Genomic DNA, 14,459 nt, shown 5'->3' on the forward strand with positions numbered 1-14,459 from the left:
GAGACAAAAAGTGAAATTGCAGGGACAGAATGGATATTGAAAAGGAAGAAAGATATGTAGCTGTCTACTTCAGGACAGGTATAGTTTCCACTGGAATCACTGTTCTTGTGATCTTTTAAGCATATACTTTTAGCATACTCAAGTTAGCCATGTTAATCTGTTCCATAGATCTCAATGTGAGACAACTCCCTGCAGATTGTGAAAAGCCACCCCAAGGGAGCCAGCCACAAAATTGCAGTATCAGCCCTCAGGGAGCTGTGCACTCTTCAGGGTTTCTCCGAAGGTACAAGACACAGCTGTCCAGAGTTTGATTGAGCTGATTTGCCATCGTCCTTTCGTTGACTCAGTATGCTTCTGGGCTGGTCTTGCAGCTGGTGAAGACACTCCATGAATGGATATGCGCTGGGCGTGTAATCGCCTCTGCTCTTGAGAGCACAGAATTCCAACATGTATTTCATGTTTGTCTTTTTTTGATTCTGCCCATTTTCTGAAAGACACTTTTAATGTCATTATAGCTTGATGAGATTTGAAATTTTATTTCCAAGAAGTTCAAATGTTATTACAGTCCACAGAAAGAAGGCTGCTTATCTTCAAAACTGTCTTTCTTACTTACGCAACTCTTTAAGAGAATGTATGAAATCTGAATTATCATCAAAGTAGCCCATGCCTCTTCCTCTCTGTCTCTGGGGAGATTACTTCCATCTTTCTGAGGACGGTAAGGAATTTGCTCAATCAGTACTAGAAATCTGACTAATTTCTTAATTATTAGGAACATTTTGTATGATATTATTCATCCCCGCCCAGACAACATAATATACTGCCGAGCCTTTCCAAATAAAACTATTAATAGCTGTTAGTCACATATCATTTTATTAATAATTTTGCTAAGAAGCTTTCTTTAGTTATCTCTATAAACTCTGCTAATTAGATATCAGCAAATGTCAGATTGTTATTCACTGATCCTGAGGGATTAAGAAAGGAAAGACTTCTATGTATTTTATTAAAATTTTGAGTAGATTTCAAGTACATTTTTGCCTGAGTGAGTATTGCAGGCTTTCACTGAGAATACATGCTATTTGGGGGAAATGAAAAACACCAAGCAACAGACAGGACCCAAAATAAACTTTGACATAGTCTTTGCCATGTTTTGTTCCCCCTAGCCCAAGATGACTTTATGAGGCCTCAAATAAAGATACAATATCAAAGTTCCAAATGGGGAACTGAGCAGTGATTTACTTCTATCTATGGCTATGCTAGAGATAGTAAATTTGGCAGGACATCTGATGCCATGAATAAGTAGAAAAGCCAAAGCAATCTCTKATTCATAGTTTTCCAACATTCCTGGCTCAAAAGAGAGGACTGTTTGTTTCACAGTCTGTRTGGTTTTTTTAGATAGTCAGCAGTTACTGAGAAGGGGCTATTATAATGTTAATTATATATTTTGGAGAAAAAAATAATATCATTTTAGGCTGAAATAAGTATAATTTTTAAATCATAAATATTCATGAGGAGATCTAGATATAAATAGGGAAAACTAAAATTTGAAATTTTTATGTTCATCCCAATTCTGAACTTACAAATTCTTTGCAAAATGTTAATGGTTATGTTCATATTCATTAATCATGGATACCTTAATCTGTGTTTTTAAAAGCTTCTGCACAGAACCTTAGCAGAACAGTATTCCTTGGAAAGAAATGTGTTGTGTTTATGTAGTGCGACTGGTGATGCCTATTGGTGATACTGATTTCAGACAAGAAGTTGATCAATAAGTGAATACATAGCTAATCCACCATTTTATGAGTGGTTCCATTTGCTCCTCAAGTAAGAAATGCTGTCCATGTAAATGTGGTTGTTACTTATTCACTGACCAGTTCCTCAGCTAGTGAAAAACACCATAACTTTATCCTCTTCAGGGCAATTACAGTGATTTTCACCTGGCAAGATTAAAATGGCTAGGGTATCCTTAAGTGTCTCRCTTTCTTTTCGTTCTCATTGTCTAAGTTGATTCACTTCAGTAGCCTAATGCCTGATTTATTTGGGACTAGTATGTTCAAATTCAGACCTGGTTTGAGCCCTGGAGTTGTGACCTCTTCAGGAAAGACTAATGACATAACTGTAAAGTATTTGAGGGAAATATGGCCTATTCTTGTTAGATGATGAAGATGTAGAAGAATCATCTTTTCAGCCCTAAGGCTGTCAGCTGAGCTYTTTCACAAGCATTTAATTTACTTACCAGTGTAGAGTCACTGACTGCACTGTGTTCACAGGGGAACACCTCTTGACAATAGTGCCAGTGCAGATGGAGGGTGGATTGTAGCTTTTATAAAAGAAAAATAGTAAAGATAATGGGAGAAAAATCACCTAACCTAGAACTGGGGGGGGGGGGGGAAATGTTTCCATTTACTTATTTTCTGAGTCTGAGAGTTCTGTTCCCTCCTTCAGAGAGCTGTTAACAAGTGAAATCATATAGGGAATACAATTTAAATTCAGACTAGTAAAAGAAAAATTTCTTCCTGACTTGACAGCTCTTCTACATGCTGAAGAGGGCAGCTAGGTGTCTTGCTCCCTTATGGGCTATGGGATGGGCCCTGGCTGCAAAACCTGGCCCTGCCACCACCAGTGCTGTCCCTTGGGAGCCCTCACCCATGCAGAGCCCTCACAGTACTGTAAAACTACGCATATTTAAGCTGTATTTGAAGTGCTTTGGTATCTGAGGCTGTTTAGTCTCTGCACTATCAATTTGGTATTAAACCACAGCAAGTACTCACCACAATTCTTTATTATGTCTTTGTCTTTTTYCACTTTGGGTTGTTGAGACCCCAAGAATTCTAGCTAATTATTGTCTACTACATACATGCATGCACAAAATCAAGCAACAGAACAAAAAAAATGCAGTTCTGCAATATGCATACAAAGTACATAGTTTTAACGGACAATTTTCTTTTGTCTGTTTCCAATCTTTGACTCATTTTAACTACATTTTATCAGTTGCCACTTGTAGAAATTCACTTGAGTAATAAATGCTTTGTAATAATCCCTTACTGTAAGTCACCTTTCTCTCTAAAGAAGGAACCATACTGTTTTGATTCATTGGAGCTGTTTTTCTAGGAGAATAACTTCTACATAAGTAAAGTAGATAACTTTTCCCTAGGAAAGACATAGGGAAGGATATTTTAAGATGACTGACTGCTGCCTCACTGGATGCCACCTCAGCCTGTTCAGCTGGAGACCAAGAAGTGAGAATGATACCTTTCCGAACTAGGCAGGCTATAGTGGTCTGAGGATAACCATAATCCCCAAATTGATAGAAACTTCATCAACAAACTTTTGGTGGATCCAGTTTTCTATTTCTCTYGGTTACCTGTTATACCTTGAGATACTAGGGATATGTGCTCTGAAGCATGTAGAAGTATGCCYGTGTCGCTTGTAAAAGAAATCCTAATGAGAACCGCAAGAGACTGTGTGGGTCAGTGTGGGGCTTTACATAGTGTATAGAACAATGTTTGTGATTTGATGAGCTTTATTTTCTAGAGGCTCACCATGTCTTCCAAAGTTAAAATWTATGATTAGATCTGTTAAAATGTATGATGGAGGAAACTTCCAAAGATTACAAAGAAAAGATGCTTCAACTCCCCCCCACACAGYGGTTCTTATTTTGAAATGTCACCATTATAGTGGGAAATGCCTCTCAAACTCTGAGCAGGACATGAACTTGGGCATGAATTAACTTTTCTGTTAAGTGTTTATTTCATCCTGTATGCAAAGTATAGCAACTCCAAAGCAGAAATGGGAGATTTCAATATGTTCGACTGACTTATGTGGAGTGAAGCCTGCTTCTGCCTCTAATGAATTTGGCTGCTTTTCTAAAGAGAAAAGGTAAGTTTTAGACCTTAAGATGTTGGTCTAGAAGAGGCTTACTTATGTGTGTCATCTTTGGAATCGTCATTATCCTCTAATTATTCTAATCTATCTATTCTATTCTAAACCTCACAAAGTTTTATTCTATACAAAAATTTCACATGACCTTTTATAAAAGGTATGTTTAATACTAGTAAAAATAGTTTCCCCTTTATTCTCTGTGCCTTCATGAGTCAATTTTTTTTTTTTTTTTTTGACAATAAAAAAATGTGACCTAGTGAATGAGTGATGATTCAGGACCTAACCAACTTTCAGAAGGCTCTTATTCTATTTCTAAACTTGTGCATGATCCAAAACCAATTTGTTTTCTTTTTCTATTTGTTGTTTTCTTTTCAACCAAACCTCTGCCCTTCTAAATCCAATCTGTTCTGGAAAAGCTGAAAGAAACAACTTTTATGGTTTGTCCAGTTGAAATGTACTGAAACATTTGAAAGAAAGTTTGCCTTGTGGAGGATCTGAAACCAAATGTTACCACATACAAAGATTTGCGTAAGCAGCCTAATGCTTTGCCTTTCTGCACAGAACTTGTTGAACATAAATATCTGTATGACACTATGGGATTTTATTCCACTGATGAGATGGGCCTCATTATTGCACCATTGGGCTTTCTGATAAAGTTTCCAGGGGCTGCAAAGCTGTCATAATTATCTGCCTAAAGTTTTTTTTTCTTTATTGGGGCATGGAACTCTGAAAAGAGGATTTAATCTGCTAGTTATGAAAACCATGACCTACTTCCAGAACCTGAGAGCCATGAAGGCAAATTTTATCCTATGCCTCAGGCTTCCTAAGAAGATAGACCTATCAACCCTCCACTTTGCTAATATTTTATCCTGGTGCATAGTCTCAGTTATGTATGCAGTTATGTGCATGTTACATATGTAACATTGTGCAAGTTAAGTGTTTAACTGCATTTGAGCTTAGATCATATTCTTGCCATCTTTACACGCTTTTTGATGCAAGTCCACTGTTCTTGTGGCAGCATACCCTCTTCCTTCTTGCACTCTGGCACTGCAGTTAACCACTTTAAATTTAATGTTCATAACAGAGAAAATAGAGAAAATATTGATTAAAGAGTGTAGGTGTCATCACAAGTCAAGAAGTTTTTGTTTAGGCTTTAAGCTGAATTGGAATTCAGTTGTGCATTTCCCTGCTTATTTTTATAAAATGATAACAGCATAATTTACTCCTTCCCCCCCCCCTTTGAGAAACTGGGATACTGGTAAAGGATAGTTAAGGCCTTTTGAGGCAACTCACCTGATTATAGTTGGGGAGAATCTATAAAAGAAGGATGATACAAACTGTCAGAATGAAACAGTTGGAGAGGAGATATGACTGGCAGCAATTTTGTTTCAGGTGGAAAGAGCATATAATAGAGAAAATTGACCAAACATTTCCAGGTTTGAAAATCAATATTGGTTTGGCTGCGTTTTCATATAATTTCTAGCCCACAATTGAAAAAMAACAAAACCAATGGGGAGGGAATAGGGGGATCTTTTTTAAGCCCAAACGTTTCTGGGAAGCAATGTTTACATGTTATTTGTAGCTTTTACTCGTTGTGTTTAGGTAAGTTAAACTATACTTAACAGTCAGTAGGGAGGAGAAAGGAACAATCATACTGTCTAGGCAACTGTTAGCTGACCCAAGACTATTTGCAATGAGTTCATAATTTTTGATAGATCAAAGACTATTTATTTTAAAAGATTGACAGAGAACCATTACTTTCAACTTTTCTGGCTTTGCAATCTGCTTGTGGACAGTTTTGGGTCGTAGGAATTAATTACTATGTATGGTTTTTGGTGTGCAGCTTGCTGAGTTGCTTTCTTGAGAGTAATCTTAAAAGGCAAAAGCCTGTCCCCCAGGCTGTGACTCACCAGTTTGGCAGCACTGTCCCCCAGAGCCTGGCATAGTGCAGCTGGTGTCCACCAGCAACTGGACGGTGTGAATGGGGGAAAATTTTGACATAAGCCTGGTCTTAGACCTTGTCTGAAAGTACAGTGTTGATGTAGCCTTAAGTTCCATGTTAATTAAACCCATGCAAAGGCATAGTTTAACCTGCTATACACCGTAAACTATAAAATGTCATCCAAGTTATTAAGAACCAGAAAAAAAAGAAAGATACTAAGAGAAAAAAAAAGTTGTGCAGTGTAGACACATGTATCCCACATAGAGACACTGCTTTGAATAAATTGTTATTGCTGCTCTTCCATGAACAACTGTAGTCGCTATAATCATACCTGATTTTTTTAAGAGAGATAGTCTGTGTTTGGTAGTAGCTCTGAGGAAGCTGAGCACTGTGATTTTGGGAAGTAAGTGCGTGTTTTAGTGGACCTGTCATAGGACACCGGAAAGAAAGTAGAGCTGTGCTGGGTGATTCACTCAACGTTGATATCTCAGTAGACATGACCTGCACCTCCAGTTTAAAAGTACATAACCTCGAGCCTAGTGGTGTTCTTGTGCCCTCTATCATGCCCTCTCCTTCCCTTCCACTGAACAGAAACAGCCATTTTATTTCGTTTTACTTTGGTGGAAAGCTCTACATGGAAAGGGGGATATAAGTAGCTTAAATGCATCTGCCTTTGGCACATGCAACATTTAAGCAGAGCTGTAAGAGATATCAAAGAATTTTGCTTGGTCTTGAAAAGTGACAGTTACAGAGATGCCAGCTGCTTTACAGTCATTGCAAAACCTATCTCCAGCATCAGTTTCTGCCTTGTTATAGAGCAGAGCTGACATCTGAGAGAGATGTCTGTGGCACAGCAGTCTCTACGGAGTTGCRCTGAAATCCTTTTTGTCATCGCACTGACAGAGCGTAATAAAGTAATAATGATACTGATTCAACAGCGTCACAAATGCAAAGTCATGAAAAGGAATGCTACCAAATACTTTTCATACTGTTTTTCTCCATGCTATAGCTCCAGGCCAACAAAGGTTTATGTATATAAGCAGCCTCATAAAGCTCAGCAGGGCTGTTCAAATGCCTCAGGTGAAACCCAGGCTAAATTTTTGTAGGCTTGAAACCYTGAGTTCAGGCTATTTATCCATTAATTTACCTAATACACGTATGTATATACAGCAAATGTTAATTTAAGAGATTATTTGTAAAATGCAATTTATTTTATTTTAACAACATGTTTTGCTCAGTTTATGTATCAGAGTCCTGGTTCATTGTTTTTCTTTAATTTAAAGTTGTTGCGTTTAGCGTCCAATGCACTGAAAAAGCTTGTGATGTGAAATATCCTGCCAAGGTCTCAATATTAGAATTGGAAATACTAAATCTGCCTTAAGGTCCCTTATGTAAATGACTAAAATTTTACAGTYGTTTTCTTGTACTGAATGTTTCGACAATTCCCTGGAAGAAAAAGTATGAGGTGATGGGAATGACTGTTTCTGTATCACCTCTTTTTGTCTGTGCCTTTAGCTGCCACAATTTCTTCTATACAGTCACATCCACTAGACTACGTCAGATGTTAAGTATTTGGGGATGAGGGYGGATCGGGTCACATGAGTCCCTTTGCAATGAAAGATTGCCTGGGTTCGCTCCTCTGAGATCTCTGTCTAAATCAAGGAATACGATCAGAGGTATAAGTAGTGCAAAAAAGGATCCTTCAAAATGATCAACAAGTTATTTTACAAAAAGAGAAACCATCTCTCCCTTGGCAATATTACATAGGAAACAGGGAATGATTAAACAGTTACACATGACAAAGGTTCAGTTCAGTACAGAAAGTTCATTTTCAATTGCACGTCTGGAGAACCTGCTGGAAGTAAATTCTGTAACTATTCCAGACATAGTGATATGTACTCYCCAGGCCCTTGGTCATGGCTCTTCTCCCCTTGGACATGTCAAAGGCTCTCATGCAACATATGAGGTTCTCCTCAGTGTTTTCCCTTTCCTTTTCCTCCAAGGGTCTCAGACCCTTACTGGACCTGGCTTTGATTCCCTGGGTGGATCCTTGGGTGGATGTAAATCTTCCTGCATCCTCAACAAGTGTTTCAGCAGCCAGGCTWCTGTGGATTTCTTGTAAGCTCACCTCAGATGAAGTACCATTTTTGACTAGGGTGGTATCAGATGAGAAGTGTTTTTTTGATTAGGAGTTCCAGTCTTCCCCTCTTCAAATCAGTGGTAGATATGTAAAATTAGGGCCTTAAAAAAGTCAGTATCCTGCAATAGCAAATTGCATGGAATCAGCTTGGGAAATTACTGTTCATGCACCTCTTGCAGTAATCTGCTAGGTATTATGGTGCCATAACACAGTCRACTGTATGCCTACATTCAGACTTGTTAGTTCAATTACTCATGGAAACAGTGAATTCTGGTAGAGGAAAAGCAAAAAAGCATTACATAACAAAAAAATGAAAGACATGCACAACATGACTGAATYGTCAACAGCCAGAGATTTTCTTCTTTACCCAAAAGGGAAAAACTCAGACTCAAATCTTTTGGGTCTCTCAAATGTCATCAGAGTACAGTCATCAGCCACTGTGCTGAGGTGGCAAGCACCTTTCTCTTCTTCYGTAAGATGAGAAATGAGCCTGTAGAAGTGACCAAATGCATCTATTTTAATTCTCTAAAACTATAAATAAGTCTTTTGGTTGAGACTGAACCTAGCTATTTTTGGTCCCTAGCAGAACGGTTACAGCTCTCCATTACTAGGGCAAGATTTCCAAAGCAACTAGTGGTTTTTGTACTCCTATTGTTTGAGTGAGTATCTTTAGAGATCTTATAGAGGCCTAGTTGCTTTCTCAAAAACATTKTGTGCCTTTCAAGCAGAATCCAAAACTGAAGCAAAAAAAAAAAGCTGAGACAAAAAGATTTATGAACAAAAGAATTACAGATTTCCTACCAAGTATGTCATTAAAGAGACAGCCTTCTACAGTATTGCTTTTCAAACCCGATTTTCTATTCTGAAATGTTAAACTCAGAACTAACTAAATGAAAATATTAATAATCTGATCTCCTATCTGTGCCATATATTTTTATTTCTGTGGGTTATTTCCAGAAATGTCAGAGTCTTCAATGCTAATACAAATTATAATGCATCAGTAAAAAATAGCAATTCAGTATAACTTTGTTTTCCAATTAGAACTGGAAGGCTTACTTTGAATGCTAGCTGGATGAGCTACAGAAGGCAGGTATGCACTTGAAGGCAATGCAGCATCTCTCTGCTATATTTCAATGTCCAATTTTAAGATTCTCTTGTCAGCAAATAAACAGTCCATATATCAGTTAAAATTCAACATCAATATACTAATACCTGTAGCAYGCGAAAAATGCAAAAAATATATTTTAAAAATATATGGATTTCACAAGAAACTATCACATAGCATCTATATATACCTAATATAGATCTAGTGTCTAGTATATTTACAATAACACATAGATACAATATCTATAGATATATATCTTTATATATCTATAAAGATATATATCTTTATATATATCTATAGATATTATGTCTGTAATAATCAATGCAACATATAATATGTAATGCAGTACAATATAGAATCTAGTATACATAAACTTCAAAGAATTTATACATACTTGTCTGTGATCCTGAGAGAACTTGCAGGTGTGTTACGTTTACAACTAACAACCTTCTGATAGAAACTTCATTTAAAGTCTTCAATCTCTGAGTTCAGTGGGGACTCTCAGAAGGAGGACATTAGGTGCATACATATATTTTTGCAGAAGCAAGAGAATAAATGAAACCTTTTATTTTATTCGTAAAGAGTTACATTTAAAAAAAATGCATTCTTTACATAAAAGATCAACTTGCAAGTTGAAAGGAGTGGAAGATGCAGACACAAAACTTGGGCACGTCAGCTGTGTTGAATGTTACATATGAAATAAGCAAATATTTTAGTGGCCAAACCACGTTCCTAGTTGATGTTGTGATAAATGTTCTCTCAAGTTTTCTTCTTGCTACTCAAACAAATACTCGGTCTTTGGAAGGTGTACTGGGTTGCTGTCTTTAGTTTTCTGGTTAAAAGCTGTTACCCTGTGAAGAAGGAATTGAGACCATAGCAGAGAGCTTACCCATGCCATGGTGGATCAGTTTATTCAGAGGACACACCACTCCTTGCACCTCTGTAGGGGATCCCAGACCCACTATAGGAGACCATATACACATTCTCTGAACATTTTTTGGTTAGCATATATTTAGAAAAACAAATCCCTTACATAAGTTTTCTTAATGATATGAAATCTGCAGCTCTTCTTCCAAGCAACTTCAATGGCCTGAAAATTTCTTCCGGCTCCACAAAGGCTGATCATAGAGTCAGAACATGAAACGAGTATTAGGAAAAAAAAAAGRGRGGGGCACTATAGAATAGCTTTCACCTTAAAAAWTATTAATATCTCCTTTTCTTTTCTCCTGGAGCTGAAATTCCATGAGAATGAGGGAGGTTAAGCAGAGTATGGTGGCATGTTTCTAGGTGCTAGCCAGTTCTCTGCAGGGGCTATTTGTTGAGTATTGCTGATACAGTATGTAAGGCAGTGACATTAAAAACTTAGATTAGGAAAATGCATCTAAATAAGACAGTACAAATACAYGTGATAGCTCCAGTATCAGCACAACATTATGTAATATTTTATGTCTATTGTGCCCCTATGGGCTGTACAAGACTGTATTTAACAATATTTTAATAAAAGATTTGCCACACAAAAAATTTAGTGGAGGCAAGCATTTGACTATGTTTCAATAATTTCACACTTCTGAAGGAAAAGTAGTACTATGCAAGTAACTGTAAATGTTAAGATAATAATGACATTCAGAGTTTCATTTTGATATTAGATGATACTAAATCAGATTTCTATGATGAATTATATTCTTATAATAAAATTTTACTGCCATTTTCTTCTAATGTCTTATTTTTGTTTGGCATGGCATACTCTCATTAGCTATTAATTAAATCACTAAAAATTAGAATTACTTTCTGGAGAAAAGGAAACTTTTATATTCCAAAACACACTGCTGTCTCAGATTTGTTCTGATAGTTTTACAAAAACAAGTAAAATATTATTAAGGAATTACTCATATTTCTTCGAATGTGTAAGAACTTATGTAAACATTTCTGAAATTATATCAGACATAATTTCCCATATGAAGACAGTTATGCAAAAACTTCCATTCATAATCCTGGCCTTCCTGTGAGGGAGTCTCTACATTTGAGAATTGGCATCACAGAAATACTCATGACAAGTCTTCCTTTTCAGAAGAAAATATAGCATAACTGTTCTGACTGATGTGTGAAGCACCAGGACTGAGGCACTAGACAGGAATTTTAAGCAGTGAATGCTCTCTAATTTATCGGTAATCTTTTTGTATTTTGTACACTTGAAAATGATATATACATGTCATCATATATATTCAACCTCATGAGGTTCAACAAGGGCAAGTGCACGGTTCTGAACCTAGTGAGGAATAACCCCATGCACAGRTACAGGCTGGGGGCTGACCTGCTGGGAAGCAGCTCCGCAGAGAAGGACCTGGGAGTTCTAGTACACAACAAGTTGACCATAAGCCAGCAATGTGCCCTTGTGGCCAAGGCCAGTGGTATCCTGGGGTGCATTAGGAAGAGTATTGCCAGCAGGTGGAGGGAGGTGATCCTCCCCTGCTATACTCASCCCTGGTGAGGCCACATCCGGAGTACTGCATCCAGTTCTGAGCGCCCAGTACAAAAGAGACCTGGAGCTACTGGAGAGAGTCCAGCGTAGGGCTACAAAGATGATCAGAGAGCTGGAGCATCTGCCCTCTGAGGAACGGCTGTGAGAGCTGGGCCTCTGCAGCCTGGGGAAGAGAAGACTGAGGGGGGACCTTATCAACGTCTACAAAGACCTTAAGGGGGGTGTCAAGGAGATGGGCCTAAACTCTTTGCAGTTGTCCCATGTGACAGGACAAGAGGCAATGGGCAGAAATTGAAGCACAGGAAGTTCCACCTGAATGTGAGGGGGAATTTCTTCCCTATGAGAGTGACGGAGCACTGGAACAGGTTGCCCAGAGAGGTTGTGGAGCCTCCTTCTCTGGAGATCTTCAAGCCCCGCCTGGATGCAACCATGTCTACCATGCTCTAGGTGACCCTGCTTGAGCGGGGAAGTTGGACTAAATGATCTCCTGAGGTCCCTTCCAACCTTACCATTCTGTGATTCTGTGATCATCAGAGCTACATACTSTTTGCCAAAGCTGGTAGCTATAAGATAAGCCTGTCCTGATGCTGWGATGGACAGATAAAGAATTAACTACTGATTTGAATTTACAAAATATTCTTTTAGTCATGTAGGTTTAGCACAAATCCTACTTGAAACGAGGGCAGGTATATCTCAGTTGATCTAAATTGTTGATTTGTGACTAGAGTGGGTAAGCATAAAATACTATGCTTCCTCTACTAGCAGATTAAATTGCAAAGGTATGCTTGTAAAGAGTAGAGTGAATTTATTAAAATTTCATTTGTTCATGATTTATAATAAAATAGTCCTTAAAAGGCCATATAATCCATGATGTTTATGTTAGCAATCTGAATGGCAGTTGATTTAGTGAAACGAAAACTCAGTCTTCTGCACTATGGATGATTGTAAAAGTGTGTYTGTGTCCTTGCCACAAGCTTCTCCTACTGCTAGGGGAAGATGAAAGTAGGTTTCATGTGAAATGAATGTTTCCTCTTACCTGTAGTCTGTGCATCTACTCATTTTTGTAACATCCAGATAATAAATGCAAATATGTGTGAAATAATTTCAGGAAAAGATATTTATATATTTCCTTTTGAAAAGAAGTATCCCATTTTGTTAAGAGTTAATGAGYGTGACTCATCAAAATATTTTTCTGTTGATGACCTGATTTAATAGATGAGACAGAAAAGCTTTTTCCCTTGAAGCTGTTGCCTTAAATGAGTTCAAGATGAGTGCTACCTTAGGGAAGGTACCAAAGAAATAAATGATTTCTTTTCTCATACAATTCCCATGCCATAAAGTTYAACATGTCCTTGGTAGAAATGTCTATGTTCCTAGCAATCTTACAAAAGTGATCAAAAATGGCATGAGCTTAATAACACACACTTTTCCTGCTAAAAACAACTCTTTGACATCAAGAATGAGCACTATAAATAGCTTATTTGTTTATCTACTGCAAAAGTTACACTTTCTGAAGTCATTCCTTAATTCAGTGAACTGTGTTTTCCCTATGCTAATAATTTTAAAATTTGTAATTTGAGGATTACTGCTTACTAAATAAAGGAAAGACATGGAAATAATTTTGTCAGCTACACATGTCTGTAAAGGCTGCAGGTTTGTCCTATTAAGCATAGAATTTAATCAGACATAATATGTGGAACTGTTTTCTAATAAAAGCTCTAAAGGTCATATAATTAGATATTTGGTTAAAAGTAAAATATTCTGTAATTCCCCCTTTCCTTTTATGCTTTACTGATTTGTACTGATTGTTCTTTTCCTAGCTAACTATTTAAAAAGGAGGAGGATTCAGTAAGTAAGAGATTCATTCCTTATATTAAAGAGAGACCAGATTGCATCTAATTTTCTGTGGATGCACATTAGATTTAAAGGCTTTTCAGTTGCTTSTTATTCTTACACTCATCTTTCTTGAAAGTAAATGGATGATGTGAGGACGTGTCATCTTTCCCTCGCCATTAGACCCAATGTTGTAAGTAAGTCGTAAAAAATAAGGAACAAATCTTTTAGCTCTGCGTTCATCCCTTGTTTATACAACAGAGTCATAATCAATGACTGGTCTGATCTAAACAGACATAATAGCAGCTCCCCAGTGTACCAGAGCCATGCAAGATTGAGTGTTGATGTCTTCTGGAGGAATTTCAGCTGTCCTTTTCTTTCACTTGCAGAATAGGCACTGCCTTACAGACACAGATTAGTTCTTGCTCTGATTTCTGATACTTGCTAATGCACTAGACTTTACAGCTTTCTACTCTCATCCCTCCATGCTTGAACTCAGGAGAAAGACCATCAAATGTGAGTTTTTCACGCTTAGTAAAAATTTCTCATTTGAAATAAGGAGCTAAAGGTAAGGAATTCCCTGCATGCTGCTTAACTGCGATTTCAGGGCATGATTAATTTCTCAATGCAAATCATCAGGCAGACACCCGCAAGAGTTCCTCACTTGTGGTAAAGCAGAAGACTGAAACAGAGGAGTGCTCATTCATAGCTGAGAYGGTAATTTTACTATTGAGATACGCCTGCAATTTTTTTCTCCATCTCAGGAACATTAAAATAGTTGAGTTATCGTTTAGATTTATATGCAGTTTTTCTGACATATTACTTTCAGGTGCTGAGTATTGGGATCTCAAGAAAAAAAGTCGTATGCAACCGGAAAACCAATTCGCAGCGGAGTAAAATGCATTGAAACGCATCGCCTTTTCACAAAAACTTCATCGCTAGAGCTTTCCCTTGCCCTGCCTCGTATCGGCGCTAACCCCTCGGCGGCAGCAGCAGTGAAAAACAGCAACAAAAACCCCACCCAAACTGCAGCCGTGATACCTGCTGCCAACCGTGGCCGTGGCACGCACCGCCGCCGCCG

The sequence above is a fragment of the Rhea americana genome, unplaced genomic scaffold (assembly GCF_003343005.1).
Source record: "Rhea americana isolate MKP2758 unplaced genomic scaffold, rheAme1 scaffold_87, whole genome shotgun sequence".
Taxonomy (NCBI): domain Eukaryota; kingdom Metazoa; phylum Chordata; class Aves; order Rheiformes; family Rheidae; genus Rhea; species Rhea americana.